The sequence below is a fragment of the Helicoverpa armigera genome, chromosome 29 (assembly GCF_030705265.1).
Source record: "Helicoverpa armigera isolate CAAS_96S chromosome 29, ASM3070526v1, whole genome shotgun sequence".
Classification (NCBI taxonomy): domain Eukaryota; kingdom Metazoa; phylum Arthropoda; class Insecta; order Lepidoptera; family Noctuidae; genus Helicoverpa; species Helicoverpa armigera.
The window spans coordinates 2,994,006-3,007,283 of NC_087148.1; the positions used below are offsets into that span (position 1 = coordinate 2,994,006).

The 13,278-nt window shown below is 35.6% G+C and overlaps 1 long non-coding RNA gene across 1 annotated transcript in view; it reads left to right on the top strand.

The window, feature by feature from the left end:
• Window positions 1-393: 393 nt before the first annotated feature.
• The window catches only part of LOC110379886 (uncharacterized), a 39,236-nt gene continuing 26,351 nt past the window's right edge, over window positions 394-13,278 (top strand). The window contains exon 1 of the long non-coding RNA XR_002429776.3: window positions 394-576. This is a non-coding gene — a long non-coding RNA (uncharacterized LOC110379886). The remainder of the gene's footprint in view (window positions 577-13,278) is intronic.

Consider the following 13,278-nt stretch of genomic DNA (forward strand, 5'->3'; position numbering starts at 1 on the left):
TTTAGAAACAGTTGTTCCAACAGAGTACATTTTCGAATTTCCGAAAGCGCCTTTCACAAACGCTTTTTTAAATCTAAAATATAAGCATTACCCAAGGTTTGGGCACGTTTCTAGTCGACAGAAATGAGGAGGATTTTTTTTATGCTTTTTAGTAATATTTTTTTAGTTTTTACATAAACATATCCAACATTTTTTTATATGCTTTTAAATGAGTCCATATTATACTTTCCTTCTAAATTAATGCAATACCTACTTAAAGTTATTTCCTCCAAGCCGAACTTAACGCTAAATATTATCAAACTAAAATTGACGTACCCCGCTACGAGAATTCGTAGCGTTCGTAGCGTCCGTAGCATCCCGCTACGCGCATCTACGGACCGTAGTCACTTTCGAAACGTCGAAGAGACCGCGTGTTTCGGGTCCTTCTCTCTTTCAAAACTCTTTCTTGTGAAAAAAAATCCTATCTCTACTCATCTTGAAGCAAAATAAGAGTTCTCAGTTCAGTGTTATTTGTGTATTTTTTTAATATTATTTTTTCAAAACGTTTGAATCGTGTCTCCTTTTGTTATGTAATACGTAAGTATATAAGTTTTTGTTTATATAAAAAAATAACTTGGAACTCGGTTTCGTGTATGAAAATGTGTGTTCTATGTTAATTTTTTGTGAATTTTTACCCAAAAGTACTTTGTTTGATTAAATATTTGCTGAGTTCAAAAATTTCAGGTGTCAGCCTTTTTAATTAAATTGAAAGGGTTTTAACACTTTTTGCGAAGCCTCGACATACAAAATTCTGTTGTAATTTCGTTACTCAATTAAAAAATATATAATAAAAAAATAATCACATGAATTCAACATGATAATTAGTTGAATTCAACAGCATAAATTATTGAATTCAATCGAATAAAATGAGATACGAGAGCAATTCCAAAAATAAATTGAAACATGAATTCTCCGTTTTATTCTCTAGGGTATGATCTGTGAAAAAGCTGGGTCATATAATTTTCAGGAATTTCGAAATACGTGAAAAAAAAACTTTTAACTTTTCGCACACAATATCGGTCATAATTAATTGGACTTTTTTTGTGTTCAATTAATATTTTTCGCTTTGCCTTTTTTAAATGGTTTTGCCCGCGTTAGCAATATACGTATATTCATAGTATTTTATGAGTTATAAATTCCAGGAAAACGTGTCCATACGTTTATTTTACGTACTGTTGGCTTTAATTATTATGAATACGGTTTTGAATTACTAATGGTTTTTATTATACATAGATGAATATTATATTACTATGCTATGTATTCTATGGGACATAATGATTTATTTTCTTTATATTTAAAGGTTTTTACAATCCTTGTTAATATATATAAATACGAGAATAACTTTGTCTGTCTGGCTTTCACGCTGAAACTGCTAAACCGAATTTGACCGGAATAAGATTTGCTACTAGATAGCTTAGAGCTTGAGAAGAGACATACTTGCGAGAAGTAGTTCCCATGGGAGGCAGGTGGAACACCAGGTAACAGCTAGTACCTTTTAAATACAAAATCATTAAATAACCCTTCCCACTGTGTGTGCAGCGTGAGGGAGTATCAGACTCTTACTGACTAAAACCCACCATGTTCCTTCTTAAGCCCTTTATGTACCAGGTCCGCGGTAACTCGCGCGAACAATCGCGCAGCCCCGGCAGATAGCTAGGGGGTTCCTAATATTTTGACAATCGCTTTCGAGCTTTCGCATACAAAGACAATGTGCATGTACATTGACATACACAAGTATAACTCATCCCCTTTCGTAAAACAAAACATTTATATTCATGTTTTATATGGAATGACAGCCTATCTGATCTCCTCAACCCAGTTACCAGGTAACTGATACCCCTTGTTCAGACTTATTCGTCAAAATAACTTCTAATAGGAACAATGTTTATCAAAATGTTTTCCTGTTGAGCTTTTACTTATCTGTAGGTCCTAATATAATCAAGAGGATATTTTTTTTTGGTTTGTTAGTACCCTAAAGGCTCCGATAGTACTGAACCGATTTGAAAAATTCTTTCAGTGTTGGAAAGCTAGGCTATCCCTGAGTAATATAGGCTGTATTTAGCCGGGTACGTTTAAAAGTTTCCCGGGTCGTAGGTCATACTGCGGAGACATAGCTACATAGTGATATTATGTTAATACATAAAGCTACTCTAGCTGTCTGTTTATAGTGCTTTCACGTCAAAACTACAAAACCGATTCAAATGATATTTGGTACACAGCTAGCCTAACAAATGACAAGCGACATAGGCTACTTTTTATCCGAGTGTGAGAAGTAGTTCCCTCGGAATGCGGGTGAAACCACGAGACACACCTAGTCTTAGGATAAATGTAACTTTATTTATCTTTCTTCGTAACTGTTATTTTAGTATGGAATCAAATACTCAATTGGTTTAGCGAAGCTTACTGTTTTAGGAGTATTTGTTTGATTTCCTGTTTTTGTTTGTCTTTTGGAAAAAGCTTCGGTTTCTCTGAAGTTAAGAAATGTGCGCATTATATTGTCGCTTAACTAGTTGTTTTTCACGGTTTAGTAATCTTGAACTAATAATTTTAGTCTATTTCGACTAAAAGTTTACCGAATAGTATCTACCAAAAGGCTTTTTGCATTTAACATAATATAGGAACCAGTATTTTAAATCTGAGTTTGTTGGTTAGAGTAGTTCGTTTATCTCAATCAAAATAGGTCCGATTTTTTTTATTCTTTCAGTGTCAGCTAGCCTTCTTGTGAAGATATGCTAGGTCGTCGGTCAAACCGCAGGTGGGGTTAATATTGACTTAATTAGCAGAAATTATCAATGTAAAAAGCAATACGTTATTACTAAAAAATAAAGTTGATACGTTTCAACATAAAATGTCCCAAATTCATAGTTTAGACAACGCCAAGAAATCTCAACTGCCCATAACCCTTACTACCCAACACATAATAATTTCATACCATCCAAAATTAAACATTTTGATCCTCTACGATAAAAGTGGAAGATCAGAAATGATTAATTCTCATACGTTGAAGAGTTGGCATGAAATATGTACCGGTTTATTATGCACGAGTACATGGTCTGACTGTGAACATACATTCGTAATGAAACAGGATAACCGGTACTGAAAGCGAGGTTTTTTTACGTAAATTTTACTTAATAATGTACTGTGAAGAATATAGTTAATACACAATGTAAAATGGCGGACTTAACGCCTTAGGCGTTCTCTACCAGTCTACTTTATCTATACATATAATAAATCTGTAGAAAAGTAATTTTTGTACATTGAAGAAATTGACAAAAAAAATAGCCAGCATGTTAAAGGATAACTAACAGAACCCATTTCCATCATTTTTGTCATTTTTGTCTGTTTATCTGTTTGTTCGTTCGGGATTCACGTAAAATCTACGAATTCAATGCAGACAATGCTTATATACAAAAATTCTACGTAACTTGGGGTATTACTTAGTTTTTGTTTCATCGAAATCGATTCACTCTATCAAAAGATATGATTAATTTTGTGAATTCAAGATGTAAAATATTACGACACGCAATCTGTTTGTCAAAACTGTACATTTGAATGTTGTACTTATATTAGTTGATCGGCCTATTATTAATCTTTACACAGAAAATCACACCTTCATAAGTAACTTCGGAAGAAAAAAAAAATGAAAATTTTGTTTAGCCAAGGTTAAAGTAGCTCCATCTGTGGTAATCTGTGTTAAATAAAATACATAAAATTTGACAAAGGAGCGAGGTGGTAAATGACAATAAATTACCATACATTCTTTATAGAGGATTATTATTTCAACAGATGGAGTTGTGTATTTTCCGTAATTCACCATATTTTAACACGTAGTGTAATTTTTCGATAGACATTTCAATAGTGTTTGTCAGTTTGCCGTGCCACATCAAAATCCAATTATAATTATTACCTTGATGAAAGGAAAATTAATAGTTCTCAGCCAAATTTAAAACGGTGCCATCTAAATTATTTTTTGAACATTATGTCAAAAATGATGACTTTAGTGGAACAATTAATTATCATTTAAAGTTACAGATGGAGTTCATATCAGGATTTTTTCATAAACATAGTTTAGCTTATCTTCCACTAATGTGGTGGCCTTAAAACAAATTACTTTGAGTGAGTAGTATTAAGTAGACCTTAATTATTTTTTCTGATGCAAAATATGTAAACTTAATCCTAGAAGAAATGAGGATCTGTCTCTCGCAAGCGCTGCTAAGCGTGAGGTAGGTAGGTAATGTAGGATTCTGTAGCTTTAAGAACAAGCCCAGATACAAAGTGCAGATAAGAAATGGGAGCTTTCTCGATTTAATACCATACACACGTAAAATGCTTTATGCGTCTGAAAACGAACACATTGCGCGTCGCATACCTGAGACATGCTTACTTTCAACTTCTGATCGCAAATACACTGGTCACGATTACGAACAGTCTCAGTAGGACCCGAGCTAAAAAAACACCTTTTATATAAAACTACGTTTGATGTCATTCAATCACAAAGACAGAATTGTTTTCTGTTGCAAATCCTATCCACCTGTATCCTATCCTAATCCAACATGCATTGCAGGTGTGCATTGCACAAAAACCAATGGTATCCTATTCGAGAAGTCAAAAGAGTCGACCTGCCAACGTCAGCTTCTGCGCTAAGCAAGTGTTCTTAATAGTACCATCAGAATTACATTCATCGTTGAATGAGGTGAATAAATTTTCAGAAACCGCAATAACAGTAGGAGCCAAAGCATAAGATCGCTTCATAGAGCTCTGATTGGCCCCAGGTGACCAAGTCAGGTCTGATTTGTTCGTTCATCAGATCTTTGAAAGTGTTTCGGTGGATACTGTCGTCCTGTGTGACACAAAATATGGTATATAAACGTCTTCCGCAAGAGCGAAATTTTCCCGGTGTGTGCGGTAGTGACGCACAGTATACAACACTTATGTTTCTTTCGATTTGCTGGCTCCACCAAGAAATGACAAATTGCAAGCGTACATTTTGAAAATCTTGGCAAAACTGCAGGTTTCAAGTACGAACTCGGGCGTGTGAGTAGCGCGGGCGCCGCGCGTGCGTCGCGTTTTGCTGCCCTGCGGCATTTACCAACAGCGCGCTCGCGGCGCGCACGTGCCGCTCTTCTTGACGTTTAACTGCTAAGGCGTTTAGCGGGCGGCGGGGATAGCGGGCGAAGGGGTAAGAACGCAACTAAAGCACCGCGTGCTCGCGTGCACATGCCGTAGGGCAGCAAAACGCGACGATCACGCAGCGCGCTCGCGACGCCCGCGCTACTCACACGCCCGAGGATCGCGCACGCCTAATGTGGGGTCAGCCTTACCATAGTGAGTAATTGCACAGAAAATCCCCGTCATACAAGTGTTTCTCCCCAGTAGTGAAACTATCCTACCCTATGCGCCTGCTGATGATGATGACTCATTTTATCATCCATCCAGCTATTCCCCAACTATGTTGGTGTTGGCTTCCAGTCACCGAATCTGTTTGAGTACCAATATTTTGCTTGGAGCGACTACCTATCTAGCTACCTTCAATCCAGTCAACTACACAAGACGATATCCATGGTAAGACTGACATACTTTCTGGCTTCTGATTAGTCGCAGCAGCTGCAGAAAATGTACAAATGACAGCTTTGTCAGACTCAAAGCATATAGACATAGATTATAACTGTTTCCTGTGAAAATTACTTACGCACCATACGTTATAATTTTCCAAATTGGCTGACTGGATCCAGAGATATTCACAACGTCACAAACTTTACTTCTTTTGTTTAGATAAATGGTCACATCCACAACACAACCTTGATCAATGAATCTATGCGACTGCTAAGTGCCAATCCTAATTATACTGTCACGTGAAAGAATGCACCTACGGGATAAGTAGTATTTTGACTATTCTATATTGCCCACGCAGACGAAGTTGCGGGCAACAGCTAGTGGTGAAATAAAAGTGTTAAGGTACAACACAGTTCTGAAAGTGCAAGAACTAGAGTCTATACACAAATAAAATATTTATTAAATATTAATAGTACATATATTGTTATTATTTAAACAAATTATTATCCCATCCTGTTTCTTGTCCAGTTTGTATATACTTCCTAGGTATATCTTCGACACCAATGACTGTGTTTCGGAAGGCACAATAAACACTAGGTCCCGGCTATCATTTGAACATCTTCGGCAGTCGTTAGGTTAACCAGTCTTACCTTAGGGTTATTGGCCCGCGTATTCACCGCACCTGGTTAAAAATAGCCTATATGTTATTCTCATGTAAAAGCTACATTATTGCTTAGTTTTCATCAATATCCATTTAGTAATTTTTGCGTGAAAGATACACTCGGACACCACGTAAGAATATTCTTACAAACTTTCACATTTGATATCAGTAGGATATAACCATTTTCCAAAATAAATCTATGCTCTCTTTCCCTTCAAATTAAAGTTAATGCAATTTGAGTCTGCAAACGATATAAAAACCTTAATAAGGGTCGAAATAAAATTATTCAAAATTTCGTCACATTTTCATCTTAATATCTAGAGACATTTTTAACAGAACTCATGCCTATTATGTTAAGTATTATGAAAATATTATCACTCTTAAAGCCACGCGCAATTTAACGTTCAAATTGCCTGGCTCTAACAACTTTAGATTACACTCATAACTATCATTTAGAATTTCTCAGAATAAGTTTTACTTCACACATACTGTTTAATTTGTTCAGAGACTGTTATTCATCATCTGTCTAACATATTAACGTAACTTACTCTCGGTTTATATTTAAGTCAAATAGAACTAAAAAAAACCGGCCAAGTGCGAGTCGGATTCGCCCACGAAGGGTTCCGTACCGTTATTTATAAAACGGACAAAAAATCACGTTTGTTGTATGGGAGCCCCCCAAAATATTTATTTAATTCTAGTTTTCATATTTTTTTTGTTATAGCGGCAACATAAATACATCTTCTGTGAAAATTTCAGCTCTCTATATCACGGTTCGGACAGAGGAGCGAAAACAATAGGGTCCCGTTTTACCCTTTGCAGGTTATGGTACCTATTTTGACTGTCGCTATATCTTTCCTCTCTTTTTAAATATTTTACGGTAAGTTGCACCATATAACTATTACGATAAACGAACCATTTGCAGTTGTCAAATCTTGATTTCGATCGAACTTTTGAGAAGGTCTGATACCGGCTAAATACGTGATCTTTGTAATGTGCGTACTACCATTCATCTTCATACTGATTTATGAGCCCAAACAAACTATCGGCCGACTAAAAGTTTGCAGTGTGGGAGTTCTAACCTACTATGGAATAGACAAGTAATATTTTTCACGTTTTACTGTATTTTCGTTATTACTGTAAATACAAATTCTTTAAGGCTTCGTCGTGAAAGTTTCACCTGTTAATTTATTCGTATACAAAGTGTAATCAGTGCTGAAAATTTCAGAGTAAACTGAATTTCAAATTACATGTGTTATGTGTGAATATGGTGGGGAGATTACAAAATTGTGTGACAATGTAATTTGTGTGTTATTCATGTAATGTTTTAAGTTAAACTTGAGACTTGAGCATATTGAACAGTAAGTCAAAAATGTGGTCTGCTGCCTTTTTTAAGTTGGTAAATTCAAAATTCAAACTTCAAATTTCAAATATTTATTGCGATCATGATGTTACATAGGTGTTGTAGAATATAGTGGTACATACATGATAACTTGTTAGGACGCAGCAATACAATTTTAATATACAATGCCTTACTAACTAATTAATCTTAGGTTACTAAATCATTAAGAGGTGCAGCAAAAGGAAGTTTTTGACATTGACTAACTAACTACCCCTTTATTTATTAACATGTTTTATCCATTCACATGTCCTCTAAATAATATAAAGATACTAAATGTACCCACCACACTGTTAAAACTACTTTTATGTGTGCAAAAACAAAAATAAAAATCATTTGTCATATTCTCAAATTTTGGAGCCGCAATTAAAAACCTACAAAATACGAAAAAACATATTTGTCCAAATGAAAACTACGTTTCAGTAAATACTCACGAAAGCTGTGTGTAGGCGTCTAAAGATTGATTACTCGAAAAAAACATTATTTTGCGTTTCACAACGATTGATGCACGGATCTCAATTTTCCTAATGCTGATCGATACCAATGTTTGGACCAACGTTTGTTATTTGATATTGGTTACAAATATTGGAAGAAGTTTTGGTAACTGGTCTTCCTGTAAAAAACTGTGTTACTGGTTTCAATAGCTATGTGGGTAGCTGAAAACTAATTGATAATATCAAATAGAAATTCATAGTAAATAGGAATACACGAAAATCGCTTAATATTACTTAACAGCATTCCTGGTTCTTTGTTTTAAGAGCCAGCGAAGCTGTTAAATAAGCTGTGACTAGCCGTAGCTAGGGACTCTAAAAGCCTTTTCACATTTTCAGCTTTTCCTAGCAACATGGCCCGGTAAAATAAAAAAACAACACAATTCATAACGTACAAAAATACTGACATAAAAATTATATGTTTTGAGAATTTTACACCCCTGAATAAAAAGGAATATAACCAGCTACAGAAAACCATGTATTTATGCTTGTCCAAAACTTCATTCAAATCAACTCCGTTTTACCATGAAAGACCAAAAACACCTTAACTGTCCCTTTTTAGGAATGTGGTTTACCAATGTCCAATATTGCCAGCAATATTGGCCCCAACGTTGGCAGTCTAAAAGATATGCCTGTCACTCTCAAGCTTTTGTACTGATATATAATGAAAAGCACTTTTCATTGAGTGATTAATTCAGAAAAAAATATCGTCTGGTAAGAAATTACTTAGTGTAACATTTTTATTCCGACCTGTAATTTGAAAACTGGTGCTTGAAGAAAAGGTAATTTTGGTTAACAAAGTGAATTTAAAATTACGCTTGATTTTGTTGCAACGGGTTTTTATTTCAAACATAGCATTTTGAATTCAAAATTACGCATGTTTTTTATTGCAAGGGTGTAATTTAAAACAAAGCATTTTTGAGAATATTTTCTTTTCCTTCTGTACTTACGTTATAAAAAGTATGTATTCGTAGGCTAAGGCTCTGAAACTACTGAACCGATCTTTAAAAATCCTTTCATTGTTGCGAAGCAACAAAATTCGGGTATGGGAAGGAGTTTCCCCGGAATGCAGGTGAAACCGCGGGAAAACAGGTAGTCAAAACATGTAGCGGACATCATAAGCTTAGGTATATTTAGTTTTTTATTTTACGTTGTCTGCTCAATAAATATAAATACAGTATTCCCAAATGATTCCGTCTGAACCAATAACTGTTATAGATTTACATAAAACATGCCTGACACCCGATCTTAATACCTATTTTTAATACAAGCAAACATACTTTGTACTTCCTAAGCACTGGAAAACCCACTGAACATTAATGTTATTAATCTTAACAAAACCTCACACTAGACGAAGGAAACTTAATCAAGTATTAACGTAATCTCATACGGCTAGACAATAGCCAGAGTCCTTTGACAACGTTAGTCAACCATTGTTTAGGAGTACATAATAATACATCCAAGACCGTACATATAAGGAGATCATCCAACTGCGCAGGACATATTATAGTGCACAAGCATTTGCGCAGACACAGGTGCACTCTCTATTCCTTCACTCTCATAGCGCGATGGGACGGCAATCCGACACCACCGGAGAGAGATAAGGCGCAGGACCGACATTAACGTGCTCTTTGATGCACGGGTGTATCAATCACCGACTTCCAGACTACGGGTTCCTTGAAAGTTTTTAAAACCCACAAAGCGATTTCGGCATGACCCGAGAATCGTTCATGTTATTAATCTTAACAAAATCCCTCACACGAAGGAAACTTAATCAAGTATTAACGTAATCTCATACGGCTAGACAATAGCCAAAGTCCTTTGACACCGGCTCAAGCGTAAGTCAACCATTGTTTGGGTGTATATACACCCTTATTATGTACCATGAGTGATTGTCTTGGAAACTATTAATTTAGTGAGTTTTAGAAAAACTAGTTGTGACTAAATAACAGTTGCACGGGGAACAGCGAATATTTATAACTTATATACATATCCGTTCTTATATGATTAGAGATAAATTTTTGGCATTTACATACAATATAATAGATGAAACATTTTTATGTTTTTTTGTGTTTATCCTTAAAGGCTCCATGAACCGATTTGGAAAATTCTTTCACAGTTGAAAATCTATAGCGCTATATTATATCCGCGGGAAAACGGCTAATAATTTATATGGAGCTATATTTATACGGACAGATAGATTATAGAAATCCACCATAAATCGACCATAAGCAACGCTTGACGCGATCCGTGGATAGGCGGCCATCCCATCATGACAAGTTCCTCCGTTAAGTAAGGTACATTAAGTTGGTCCCGGCTGTCATTTCAACATCTTTTATCGTCATCTGAAAACCAGTTCTACCAAGATGTATCGTGCTGTCCAGGTACTGGGCACACTGGCACTCAGCTGCATCCAGTTAGACTGGAAGCCGACCCCAACATAGTTGGGAAACATCAGGTGATTAAACAAAAGCCCCATATAATTCCTTTGATCCAAGTGTTTGGCCTTTCCTAGTAAACATGCCGACTCATTGTCTTACAAACTATTGATATAGAGGGTGTTAGAAAAACAGGAATGGTATTGATAGTCATTGTTTTGGTTATATAAAGGATGGTCTGTTTTTGTTATGAGGGAAATTCAATGGATTGTTGTTTTCATGTGTGAATTTCTGTCTTTAGACGAAAAGTTGTTTGTGTTAAATGTAGTTTAGGATATAAAGAAGACTTGCAAAAATATTGTAGGTAAAAATTGTATGCATCAAATTCAAAACTGACTGATATATTTTTGTCTAACACAGTGTAAAGAGTGGATCTTTTGGGGGCTGCTTTTTATACATTGACACGTTTACAATCCTATACATTTCGAAAAAATATGCAAAAATATTTATGCCTCCAAGTTTCCCATTAACTTTGACACAGTTAAAACTCTTCCTCCCCTAAAAATCTTAAAAGAAAAACAAAACAAAACTCTTTCCTATTAAACTCACAATTTCCGCACCACAAGCTGACATCCAAAACTCAACAGCCATCTCTTAATATCAAAAAATTTCACAGACAAAATTTAAAAATTTCAGCTTCAGATTTCATATCGCCGTCAAATATGAAAGTTCAATAAAATGACACAAGGAATATGAAAGTTTTTAGTCCTCATTGTTGCCTAGCTTCTACCCGCGTCTTCACCCGCGTTGACTTCGGTTATATATCGCGTTCCCAAGAGAATTCTTCAAATGTCCGGGATAAAAACTATCCTATCTTCTTTGTCAAGGTCAACTCTATCTCTGTACCAAATTTTATTAAAATTAGTTCAGTGGTTAAGGCGTGAAAGCGTAACAGACAGACAGAGTTACTTTCGCATTTATAATATGAGTAGGGATAATACAATGCGCTTATATCTTTTGAATTCGTCTCGAATAGAGGGTATTAAATGTCTTTATTTGTTGAGTTTTAAAGGCGATGTATCGGGTTTTGAGGACCGGATAAAAAGGGAAAAGAGGGGTTCTTATATTCAGGATTTTGTGTGATCTTTCAATTCAAGTTTAAGTCCGGGTTATTTTGAGTATGTGGACGGTGAGACGGTGGCTTATCGTCCTTCTGTCTCCTAGGAGACAATAGGCCCGTGTCAACGGCGAGCGTTGTTCCATGCCATCCTCAAAGAGAGTCAGCAAACCCTAGTGGGGCCTACTAGGGCCAATCCCTGCCGGGGCTACGAGATTGTTCGAAAGAGTTACCGCGGACCTGGTACATACAGGGCTTAAGAAGGAACATGGTGGCTTTTAGTTTAGAGTCTGACACTCCCTCACGCTGCATCCACAGCGGAAAGGGTAATTTGATGATTTTTCATAATAAATAAAGGAGTATATGGCACATCTTAATGTCATCATATACCTAACCTTTTTTCAAAAAAAAACCACTGCAGTTCAATGCGGGTTTAAAACGTGTAACCACAGCGACTTGAGCAAAGTTGTGTGTACTTTTTAAGTTTATTTCAAAAGCTACTGACAAAACTAAAAAGACAAAAATCTTGAGCGAAATCTGGATCGATAATGTTAGTCACCATTAGATATTAGGTCTTTAAGTGGATCAGTGAACATAATATTATGTCATAGCGAGTTCTTATGTGTTTCGGAATGTCATTCGAACAACATAAGCTGTCGTTACGGGTAGTCAGAAGGCAGAAAATTTGATGATGAATAAATCATACCAAGAGGTTTCGTTGTACTCAGATAGTGCAGAAGAGGTCAGATAGTCAGTCGCTTCAAGAAAAACACTGGTACTCAGCCAGCTGTATGTATGTAAACATGTAGACTTAAAGTTCTTAACAAAAAAATATGTAGCGTTTTTAAAATGTGAATGTGACTAATTATTTATACGCTTTTACATTATGAAGGTTAAGCCAATTGATATAAAATTTGGCATGGAAGGAGACGGAGATAAATTTTCTTGGACATAGTTTCGACGAGAAGCAGAGAAAGTCAGAATAAAAGCGAAAAACTAGTATTATATTAAAAAATAACTACCATCAAGGTCACATAATTGATTAAAGTACTAGGCGCACATACAAAGAGCTGCATTCACCGGATTGAATATATTCGCGTCCACTGGCACTCATATTGGAGGATTGTCGACACGCAATTTTGTGCAATTTCGAGCTACACTTGTGGTTCCTATGCGATACTAATGGAAATTCTGATACAGATGCTGTTGGCAAAAAAAACGTATTATAGGATACACAAAGCACTAACTTTTTAATATATATATCTATGGGCCAATGCAGCCTGAAAATAAAGGTTTTTTATTTTTTTATTTTACTTACCTACATAAATCCATTTTTTTTTTCACACTCAAGATCTCAAATTTGAAATGCTCTTAATTCATCATCATCATCTCTCATCTCAGCCATAGGACGTCCACTGCTGAACATAGGCCTCCCCCTTAGATCTCTTAATTACTTCTATTTATATTCCAGTTATATTTTACTTCAAAAATATATATTTTACATCTGCTTATCTATACTTTCTTAAACTAATATTATAAAGCTAAATAGCTTAACACGTCAATTACATAAAGTACTGAAGGGATTTGCAAAATTCTTTTAGTGTTCGATGGCCCATTTATAAGTGGAAACTACACCAATT